Source organism: Petaurus breviceps, unplaced genomic scaffold (genome assembly GCF_028583685.1).
Source record: "Petaurus breviceps papuanus isolate PSGF00001 unplaced genomic scaffold, PetGlider_PUasm1.0 90686, whole genome shotgun sequence".
Classification (NCBI taxonomy): Eukaryota; Metazoa; Chordata; class Mammalia; order Diprotodontia; family Petauridae; genus Petaurus; species Petaurus breviceps.
Window position 1 is genome coordinate 10313971 of NW_027187309.1, and position 11198 is coordinate 10325168.

At 37.5% G+C, this 11198-nt stretch overlaps 1 pseudogene; it reads left to right on the forward strand.

Moving 5' to 3' along the window:
• The first annotated feature begins 9992 nt into the window (after window positions 1–9992).
• LOC138144087 (high mobility group protein B1 pseudogene) lies at window positions 9993–10624 on the forward strand (annotated as a pseudogene).
• The last annotated feature ends 574 nt before the right edge of the window (window positions 10625–11198 follow it).

Below are 11198 nucleotides of genomic sequence, written 5' to 3' on the forward strand. Positions count from 1 at the left end.
GCCCTGAGACACACGGGGTATGAACACCTCTGCTTCCAGAGGCTCCAGGAGTGGATTCCTGAGTGGGCTGAGTGGTAACCAGCACCTGCAGGGCTTAGAGAACAGTGCGTAAAAATAGGACAAAACACATGCATAGTGAGACTAGGGGACAGAGACGGAAACAAAAAGCAATGCTGCAGCTTAAACACATCAAAACATTCATTGATTTGGCACATAAAGTTTCACCCTTTAGTCTAAATATGGACTGGGTCCTCTAGGGAAAAGCTTTCAGCAGTTTTAGGGCTAAAAGAGTCACCAAGTTAAGTGGTAGATGAGGGACTAGAAACAATAAGCAAGTGAGCCTGGTCTTGGTAAAAAGGTGACAGGAGCAGGTACAAAGTGAAAGCAGAGACCAAGAATATTATCGAAGAATGTTAAAAGGAATAGTAAAAGAAAATTGGGAACCAGCCAAGAGACAGAGGAGTGAGAGGCTTATGGAAGAAGGACTCCAGTATTTCACCATTTCTGCTTTTTTTCTATGGAATATGTTAATGATATGTTTAACATCAGAAAGGAAAGTGCCAAGGAGGCTTGAAACACTTCCTTGTGATGCAGCTGTCTCTAATAGTAACAAATAAGTCTTACCTGGCTTCCCTTACTATCCGGATAGCCAGCAACTGTTTAATCTTTTCAGGAAATCTCCTACAAATTCTATGTGGTCCATTTTGTTATTTTCTGTACCTCCATTTTGTTTATGTGTCTTTGTGGGAATGAGTGAGAGTAATTTGTCATTCTGTAAGATTTAAAATGCAGCTGTACTGCAGAACTTTCCGTGAATAGGTATAAATTATTTGCATGAAAGATGTGAACAGAAGTTTTCAGGCTTTTAAAAGCTTAATAATCTCTTTTTCTCACTCAACTCCAGCCAAGTTGGGTGCCAACAAAGAGATAAGATAAGGGACTTTTCCCCTCAGATCAAAGAGGCAAACAGATGAGCATTTCACCATTTCCTGCCTCACCTATTAGAGAAAAAAATTTGGTGTATTGGAATGCTACTAAAAGTCAATTTGAACTTATTCTGGTCACTTTAGGGAATGTGAAAAGTGAATTAATGTCACTCCTAACTTGATGCTAAGATCTGATAAAGAAACATTCAAGTTCCCCAGTTTCTGGGAAGTGGGACAAGGCACACCTCTGGGATTTTTCCATAGTCCCAGTCCCTCCAATTAGCAGGTTGAAAGCTTTTCACTCTCTAAGAAATTTTAAGAATAAACATAACACTAAAGTACAAATTAAAATTGGCTGAAAACATTTAAAAAAAAATTCATTAAAGCCTCTCATCCCAGATTAGGCTAGAAGAGAGTGCTAAAGATTAATAGGGAATTTAAGTTACCCTCCCCAATCTGGCAAAAGGGAGGAAACACACAAAAGTTATGAAGGACCCCACTAGCAACATCCCTGAGGCACCCTGAAACCCACACCTTTAAGAAAGCAGATAGACTTCTCCAATTCAAACCCCTACATCCACTATCAGGCACTGCAGCCATGAGGAGAGGAGAAAAACCTCTGCACTTGATAAGCCCAATTTTTATCATTAATTTTTGGAAGTGATAATTTGGAAATAAAATTGATGTCATAATGTCATGTGGGCAATCATTATAAGCCAAAAGTAGTGTTAGATAAGCAAATTTTTTATCTGAATTTTGTGGAAACTAAAAGATAAAGAAAAAGTTAGTGTAAAAACAGTTATGTCACTTAACGTTTTATAATGTGTTATATATGCTATAGAGGAAACCAGTTATTTGCATCTTTACCTGTAGTTGAAAGGAGATTACAAACTAAAACAATTTGGTTATCACTTATGGAAATTATCTAAGTTACTTTATTGTTTAAATACTAAAACCTAAAATTGTACTATATGCAGAAAGGAGGAGACTGGTGAAAAAACTTCATTCAAATTAATTCTTCTCATTCAAACCATTCCTCCTGCATGTATGAGATTTGATGAAGCAGGGGCATCACCCCCATACCCTCCCTAAAGTCCATCTAAGTTATTCTTATTTTGTAAAACTGCCAAGGAAACTATTTCTAGAGTCAAAGTCATTCAGTCTGAGAAGGGAACTTGTTTTAGTTATGTTGTTCCTAAATAATGAACCTAACTTACTAAGAAAGTTGCAAAATATTAAAAATATTTCTAATAATTTGGTTTTTAAATAAGGACAAGTTAAATTTGAGAATGAAAAATGTTAAATAAAATTCTTTATGTAGGAGAAACCTAGTAAATCTTTGTTGTTTATTACAGCTCCGTGGGATTAAAAAAATTAATTGTAATTATCTATGAGCCATGATTTGGTGAAATAATTTTTTTAAACTATTTAAAGCTCACCTTAAGAAAATATCAATAGACATCATAGAGAAGGCAGACACTAGAAGATGGGACCCTAAAATGTCTCTTGAGGCAACTCTAGTGTTAGCACAACACCATATGGGGCTATACTTCAGGATAAAGGTATATAGAATAGGTCTATCCTAAATCACAAGGCAAGACAGTCCTACTTGAATATTTAGAGCAAGCTGTGATGCCAGAGGTTATTAATGACTGACCATGGCATTCTGCACATATTTGGAATTATCTCAAAAAACAAAAAGGGGGAGATGGACCTATAAAACAAGTAAAATATTGTACACCCTAAATCAATATTGTACACTCTAAATTACCTGAAATTCAATGCAACTGATTTGACCCCAGCTATGAAACAGCTCAGAGGGAATCAAAAACATAAACTCGAAATGGGATGGTGGTACAATAATGAAAAACAAAGACAGGTTATGAGGAGAACACCTGCCGGTAATTGGGAGGGCCCTTATAACCTGGGGGCTAGGGTATGCTTGTACCTCCACAGGTTGAGGTCACCAGCGGGTTCCTGTAAAAGTTATCCATGTTATCAGTGACTTGAAAGAAGAAGAGGAGGCACCCGTCCTGACGATGGCAGAGACCACGCAAGATGAATCACCAAGGGATGTTACTGCTGGTTGCCTTACCACAATTTCCATCTCACCACCTGCTCACACAGAACAACACAGATGGGCTATGATGTTGGAGCCACCCTGGCTGAGGGTGGTAGCTTGGGGGGAGGAGGTCTGTGAACTGGTTGTTCAAGGGAATGGTAGTCACAACATGACTGTTCTTGGAATGGGCTTACACACTTATATATGCTTGGGATACAGGGAATGCCCTGTAATTCCTCTCTTTCCCAGCATATGGGGGGAAGCCCAGCTTGTAAGCCCAGTCCTTTACTAGAGACTTGTGCCACTCACTGGTGGACTTGAAAAACTGTACAAGCACAGTGAGCTCCAATCTTGGTACCTGACAAACCACACCAGTTATGACCCTGTTCCTCTACCTGTGTGGGTACCCCAGAAGGGCCGCTCTTGGACAGGACTTTGGAAGGTGACGGCAGTTATGGCTATTTCTCTTGCTATATCTGTATCAACTATACAAAATCAACTTGTACAGGCCCAATTTGTGGAGGACCTGGCAAAGAATGTGTTGCTGGGTTTTGAAAATCTAGCCCGTATCAATGAGAAATTTTATAAAATATTGAAGGATTTCACTAAAGTCACTGTGGCCTTGGGGGATGAAATAGCGGTGGGCACATTATTGTTTTGTGGCCCTCCTCTGGTTGGCTTGATGTTTGAAATGCTTTGTAATAGCTTAGCAATGATTCAGGCTGATACTCACCTTGCACTTTTTCAAAACAAAAAGGGAGAATTGTACAGGACAATGTGAGTTCAAAGTACTTTCTGTCCCACGGGAATTCAGGAGCTGCCTTGGGGCCTCTTGGTTCCAAGGCCGCTCTGTACTTGTGAGACATAAGGATGCACTCAGGGCCACAGTCCAGTTGCCTGCTCACAAGGAAGTCTCCCATGAGACTGCTCCCTTGATGAGCAACAGCTGACCTGACTGGTTTGGCCCCCCCCCCCCTCCATTGGTTCACACTCCCCATGCACGAGGAGATCATGCTTGAATCATGCTCTATATAAGGAGCCAGTTTTCTTTTCCCCACGTGCCCACCATGTTGGAATAAACTGCAAGTTGTTTCTCTCATCTCTAGTTTCTTAAGTCCCTCCTGAGAACACAACCTAAGGCTGGCCCTTAGGTTACTAAAGTTAGCAGCTGCTTTCACCCATGTACCTTTTTGTGCAATAATAATATAGAAAACAATTAGAAGCTATTCTTTCCTCAAAGGTCTCTAGAGGAGGGGTGTCCATAAGAAACATGAATATTATCATCCCCATACCTCCACTGTCATTCTTAACTTCACTTCCAACCATGCAGAGTGTTCAGAACACATCACTGAAAAACTTGTCTTTTGCCTAACTTTCCTTGGGATGTATCTTTTCCATGTTTATCTTATATCTATGATGAGGATCCAATAGGAGTGAAGACCTAAAGAATATGAAGGGGGAAAGAAACAGGATTACAAAAGAAGCATAAAATTTTGCAAATTGAGAGTTATTGAGGAAGGAATCTATCTAATAGGAGGATGATATGGTTCATTAAAACTGAATGTGAGGGATTGTTATTCTCTCCATAAATAGTGGGGTTTCTGCCTCCACCCAATTAATATAATCACAGCAGGCCCAGATTTCTCATTTGAATCAATAAAAGCCTTTAAGTTTTGTAAGAAAATGTACAAATGTTATCTAATGTGATCATTCTAAAAATTTTGTGTGGTAGGTGTTATTATTATCATCCCCATATTACAGGCAAGGAAACTGAAACTGAGAAAAGATAAGTAACTTGCTTAGGGACACAGTGCAAATATATAGTTAGTCAATTTGAAATGATCATAGGTGTTGTGAATGATTATATGAAAGTAGATGATGCCACACACACACTATTTTGATTGACTTAATCAGATTCACCTGTGTCAGCAAGTTAGTTTGCAAATCAAACTTTGTAGCAATAGACGACTGAGAATATGGTTGAATCCAGGAGGGAAGGATTCCTGAGAGGGAATTGCCTCTAGTGTGGGGGGAAAAGTAGAAGGAGAATCCTTTGCCCCTCCCCCCAGCCATTCTATCTGCCTACTACCATTTACCATGTGAGAACTAAAGGAACTTTGAAAGATCTGAAGGTCTGGAGTTCCCATCAGGGTTGGTAGAAGGATACACAATAGGACAAAAACACATCCAGTAACCATGATCTATGAGTTCACCCTATGGTTCTGTCATTGGTGTCCACCCTATTTAGAAACATGAATGTATAAAGGGAGAATGGGCCCTAGTTTGGGGACCTTTTTCTGAAACTTTGTACTTGATAGACCCAGTAGGTAAATACTTTTCTAAAATCTCTGTTAATACCTTTCTTAAATACCCTTTCTAAAAATTTCAACTGACAGTAAATGAACAACAAGATAGTGGGATTGTGTCTGAGTGCTAGGAATCTTAACAACCTCAGAGTTAACCCCTACATCCCTGAGAGGGAAAGTAGTCATCTACTTTTTGGGATCAAGCCTGACTACAAATGGGGGTTATAGAAATGTTTTGGGTAAAGGGTGCTATATTTGGAAGTGAGTGGAAGTAGAAGGGTAGAAGCTTGTAACTCTTAATAAAACTCTTAAAAAGTCAAAGTATGGCTCTGAAATCCAGGAGCTGCAGCTTCTATTAGCTCATCCCAGCTCTCTACCTTTACAACTGGGGTCTCAACGCAGAAGAAACAAAAAACAACAAAGATGTGCCATTCAACTCCCTCCAGAGCACAACCTCTGATCCACATCCTATAACTGTACTTCTATTTCTTGGCTTTGGACTTGAATGTATGCCTTCCATAGCTTTAAGAATTCAAGCTCTTCCCTTCTTCTGATCATTCAACCCTCCCCCAAGCAGATTGTTCTTTACTGAAATCCAAGAAATCTGTCCCACCCACTTCTAGCCAGTCTCCAACACTTGAATTCCACCAAGAGCTATCCGTGGCTATTTACTTGTTCTTATTACTGGTGATTAATGATAATGGTAGACAAGAGGGGCTGTTATTGCTGAGAAAAAGGTATTTATGCTCTTGGCCCATGTAGACTTTTTTGGGTCATTGCCCATTGAAGGTTTTGAACTTCCATTGTAACACATTCACTCAATCAAACAACAAGCATTTATTAACTGCCTACTACCTTTCAAGAACTCTGCTATATGCTTTAGATACAAAGACAAAAAATGAAACAAGTCCTATGGCCAATGCACTTAGGGAATCACAGAATTCAGAGAGAGAAGAGGACTTTATCTAATTTCTTCACAGATAAAGCAATTGGGAGCCACAACCTTTAAGTGGCTTGCCAAATGCCACACAGTAAATAGTGAAACCAATTTAAAACCTGGATTCTCTGACCCAAATCCACTTCTGTTGACCTGCCTTATGACAGGATAAATATTATATATTATAGTGACAATTTTATGGCATAAAAATACATTTGCTGATTAAACTTCTCTTATAAAGAATTGCTCCTTCCTGTCCCTATTTATTGTTCCTGAGGTATTTACCTGCCTGGGTTACCCAATCCCATTTCTCAGTGGTAATGCCAGTATGTCAAGACTGGGAAGGTGTTCAGATGGTAGGCCTAGCAGAACATAAGAGCAAGATGACTGGAAAATATATGTTTATAGAAGAGAAATCACTGACATGAATGGAAGTCAGATCATAAAAGGCACCAAAATAAGAAAGAGATATTGAAAAAGAGACACTGGACACTGGACAGAAGAGAGAAAATACTTTTCCTTTTTTGTTTTCAGAAGAGTAGGACAATGAAAGAGGACATTTCGGCACTGGTAGACTGAGCTGAAGAGTATTGGTGACTTTTGCTGAACAGGCCTCTCTCTCTCTCTCTCTCTCTCTCTCTCTCTCTCTTTCCCTCCTTTTTATTTCTTATCATAAGTACTGGTTTTCTGGGGAGGGGACTGTGTAATGATATATTTGATAGTGAAAGTTATGTAAAAACAAAACAAAGAAAATGATATAAAACAAAAGATTTTAATTACAAAAGAGAGAGAAAGGAATTGAAAAGAGAAAGAAATAGACAAAAATAATGACAAAGAAGAAAAAAATTGATTGATAGAAAGTAAGAAAAAGAACAAGATGACAAGAAAGAACAATGAGTTATAGACACATACAGAAAGCTTCAGGGATAGAGACAAAAAAAAGACACGCAGATGCTAGGACTAAGAAGGAAACACAAACACAGAAACAAATAGCAGAGAAGACAAGGAGACAAGATCATAAGTGGAATAAAAAAGGACAAAAACAGAGACACTAAAGAAAAATGAGAAAATGTATTGAGGGTAAGTATAAGGGTGAATGTACAAAAGAATTGCATGAGGGCTCATGGATATTAGACAAATTAAGAGTGTAAGAGGATATGAAAGGAGAAATAGATGAAAGAGAAAAGGGGAGTGGGGAGAGTCTTTTTAAAAGATACCTCTACTTTCAATGATATGAGGAATTCCTCTACCAATGAAGGTCAGTCCCTGCTTTGCTTCTGAGGGTCTTAGAGAGTTCTGTGTGACACTGAGAGATCAAGTAAATTGACTGGGATCACTCAGCCCATTTTTGTGAGAGGTAGCACTAGAACCTAGAACTTCTAGACCTTGAGACCAGCTCTCTATCCACTACAGTAGAATTGGAACTATATTTCAGAGACTAAATATGAAGGACAGAAGACAGGAAATACTGTGAGAAACAGAATTTTAAAAACCAATCAGTGACCTATCATTCTGTGCCAGTTCCAGAAAGGTATTCCAGCCTTATCAGAGAAACTGTTACCAGCAGAATTCCCAGACTTCTATCTCTAGGCACCATTAACCTTTATACAGAGAGCACAGTGTTAATATTTCCACAAGATGGAACTCTGACAAAGAAAGAGTATAAAACTTGTGGATATTTAATAGATAAGAAAGTTCTGAAGACTGTCCTTCTGAGCCATGAAGGCTCAGTAAACTTGCCTCAGATATAAGGTTGGAGTTCCAAAATTTGTGTTAAAGAGATCAAAGAAACCAGCAGATGGGAGATGTCAAGATAACACATACATATATTCTATTTATAATCTGCTTTGTTCTCTCTTTTGTGTCCACATTTGGTCCATTTACCTCAGTACCTTGCCCCTCCTTCTTGGATGAGAAAGGTGAAACCTTATCTACATTTCCCCAGTAGTTTAGTTGTTTGTATACTATTTCACTGGGGCTACCAAAAGATGAGACAGAAAATATAGCTATTTTCAGAATCTTCATCTAGAATCTTCTTGAGGTAAGAAGGAGAGGGAATGGATCCCAATGGCTATATTGCCATCTCATTCCTACTGTACTCAACCTGAACTAAGAATTTGGGGACACTCTGAATTATCAATACAAGTAGTACCTAGAATCTTGGTGAGAGACATAATTACTCTTTATTGAAAAGGACTGTTGTATTTCCATTTTCCAGTGCTTCTCTTTCCATTTTCATTCTTAATTGCCCTCAGGATATTTTACTTAGTTCCTTTGCTAAGCTTTTAAAATTTAATTTTTAAAAAATTGATTTTACTCTCCACTGATTTTATTTTATGAAATGAAACTGTTCATAATCTTCCTCCATAAAACTTCGGGGAGCAAGAATATAGTCTACATCTTTGTTTCCTTTTGCTTCCATATTTATCTACTTTCCAAGTAAGTCAAATGATTATTGGCTCAGGTGCTTTTAGGTTGTTTTGATCTTGTTAGGGATATTGATTTATATTGGATAAATAATGAGAAATGATTGTAATTTGTGTTGTTTGATCTTTCCTCCATGCAAATCTGTTTTGTCCTATATCAATAGCTTGTTTAAATGATTAGATTATAGGTAATTATCTTTGACAACTGTATCTTCTCATCTTTTTTTCTTTCCAGAGTGGACTTACTGCATAAAAACAGATTATTTGAGAATAACAGTGGTATCTATCATGAACAATTTCCTACACCTTAAAATGTAATCAATTTCATTTTCATGATGTTACTTGGCATTTACTATGTAGAATTCCTTATTTTTTTCATAAAGAAAGTATTCATGATACAAATAAATGAAATACATATCAATTCTTTAGGTATCTGGTCTTCTCCTTTCAAATTCATGATCTATATTTTTTGACATATTCTTTGGTGTCCTTGCCTATTCTTACCTTTGCATCGAAGCTAACATATGTACAAACACATGCTCATATAATTTGCTGAGTCTTAGCAAGTTCTTCACAGAATTTTTTTACCTCCTCATCATCTTAAATATGTTTGGGGCTAATTTAATTCTTTTCATGGTGGTCTTTCAGTAAATGCATGCAATGAACATTGCAATATTATACGATGCAATGTCCCATGAAATTATGTTTCTTGTTGCCTTTGGTCTCATGATAATATTAATTTCACCAATTTCTTTGTTTCTCCAAGGAAAACTGAGGAGCCATTTTGCTATGTGACTGCAACATATTATTATCTTATGTTTTTATTTATAATGTAAAAGTTAAATTAATGTGATTATGAAATGAAACTGTTCATAATCTTCTGGTAACATGGTTCCATTCACTAATTAGATAACAATCTCACATTTACCATACTTGTAGCTAAGTTTATAGAGGGTTCTGAAAACTGTATGATTCTTAAGCTCCTTAAACTGCTCTTCTGCTACTCTGGTAATATCATGGCAGAAGAGAAAGGGAATTATAGAGAATTAAGGGTCATTTTATATTTTAACTTAATTCATGGATTGTCATGTCCAAATTAATCATCACCAGATGGTCAACCATCCTAATAGTTATGATCCTCTGTGTGAAGCATACTTTGTCTATTTCCAGGATCATAACAAAAGCCTTTCTAGGTTATAGAACAGAGAGAGTGAGGAGGCTAAATCTGACTCGCACTCTCACAGCCACTGCAGTACATTGAGCTCCATAGAGACAGCTCCAGGGCAAGTAAGAGCCAGATGGACACTGGGCTACTATGTGCGATGCTGAGGGAAAGTAATCAAAATGGGCAAAGGTGATCCTAAGAGGCTAAGAGGGAAAATATCTTCATATGTATTCTTCAGGCAAACCTGCTGAAAGGAACACAAGAGGAAAGCACCCGGATGCTTCTGTGAATTTCTCAGAATTTTCTAAAAAATGCTCAGAAATGTGGAAGACAACGTCTGCTAAAGAGAAAGGAAAATTTGAGGACATGGCAAAAACTGATAAGATTCGTTATGAAAGAGAAATGAAAACCTACATACCACCTAAAGAAGGAACAAAAAAGAAGTTTAAGTATCCCAATGCACAGAAGAGGCTTCCTTCAGTCCTTTACTTATTTTGTTCTGAGTACCATCCAAAACTCAAAGGGGAGCATCCTGTTCTTTCTATTGGAGATGTGGCAAAAAAAACTGGGAGAAATGTGGAATGATTATGCTGCAGATGACAAGTAACCTTATTGAAAGAAGACAGCTAAACTGAAGGAAAAATATGAAAAGGATATTGCTGCATACCAGATTAAAGAAAAACCTGATGTTGGTAAAAAGGGAGGAGTTGTCAAGGCTGAGAAGAGGAGGAAAAAGGAGGAGGAGGAAGATGAAGAAGATAAATTTGAGGAGGATGAAGAAGATGATGATGACAATGAATAAATTGGTTCTAGAGCAGTTTTCTTCTTGTCTATAAAGCATTTAACCCCCCTGTACACAACTTACTCCTTTTAAAGAAAAAATTGAAATGTAAGACTGTAAGATTTGTTTTTAAACTATACAGTATCTTATTTTGCATACCTAACACACTGCCAAATGTGTCTTTAGATAGCCCTTTCCTTTATTGGTATTTTCAATAACTACTAACCTTTCCTGGCACAGTATGGGTGTTGTAAATTGGCATGGAAGTTTAAAGTAGGTTCTTGTTGGTGTATAGCACAAATTAGTTACATATGGGGATGTAGTTCATTTTCATCTTCAGTTATCTCTGATGTAGCATATGAAATTGTTGTTCTGTTAACTGAATACAACTTTGTAATTGCAAAAGCAAAAAAAAAGTTGCAGCTGTTTTGTTGACATTTTTGGGGAAAAAAGGCCTTTCTAACATAGGAGAATCTATGTTGCATAAGTTGTATATGTATATATTATTACCTCATTGAGCCAAATCTCATGAAAGTAAGGTTCAAACAATGCTCACCCCCTCCCTTCTTTTCCTCTACTGTAAGAGGTCTTTTGT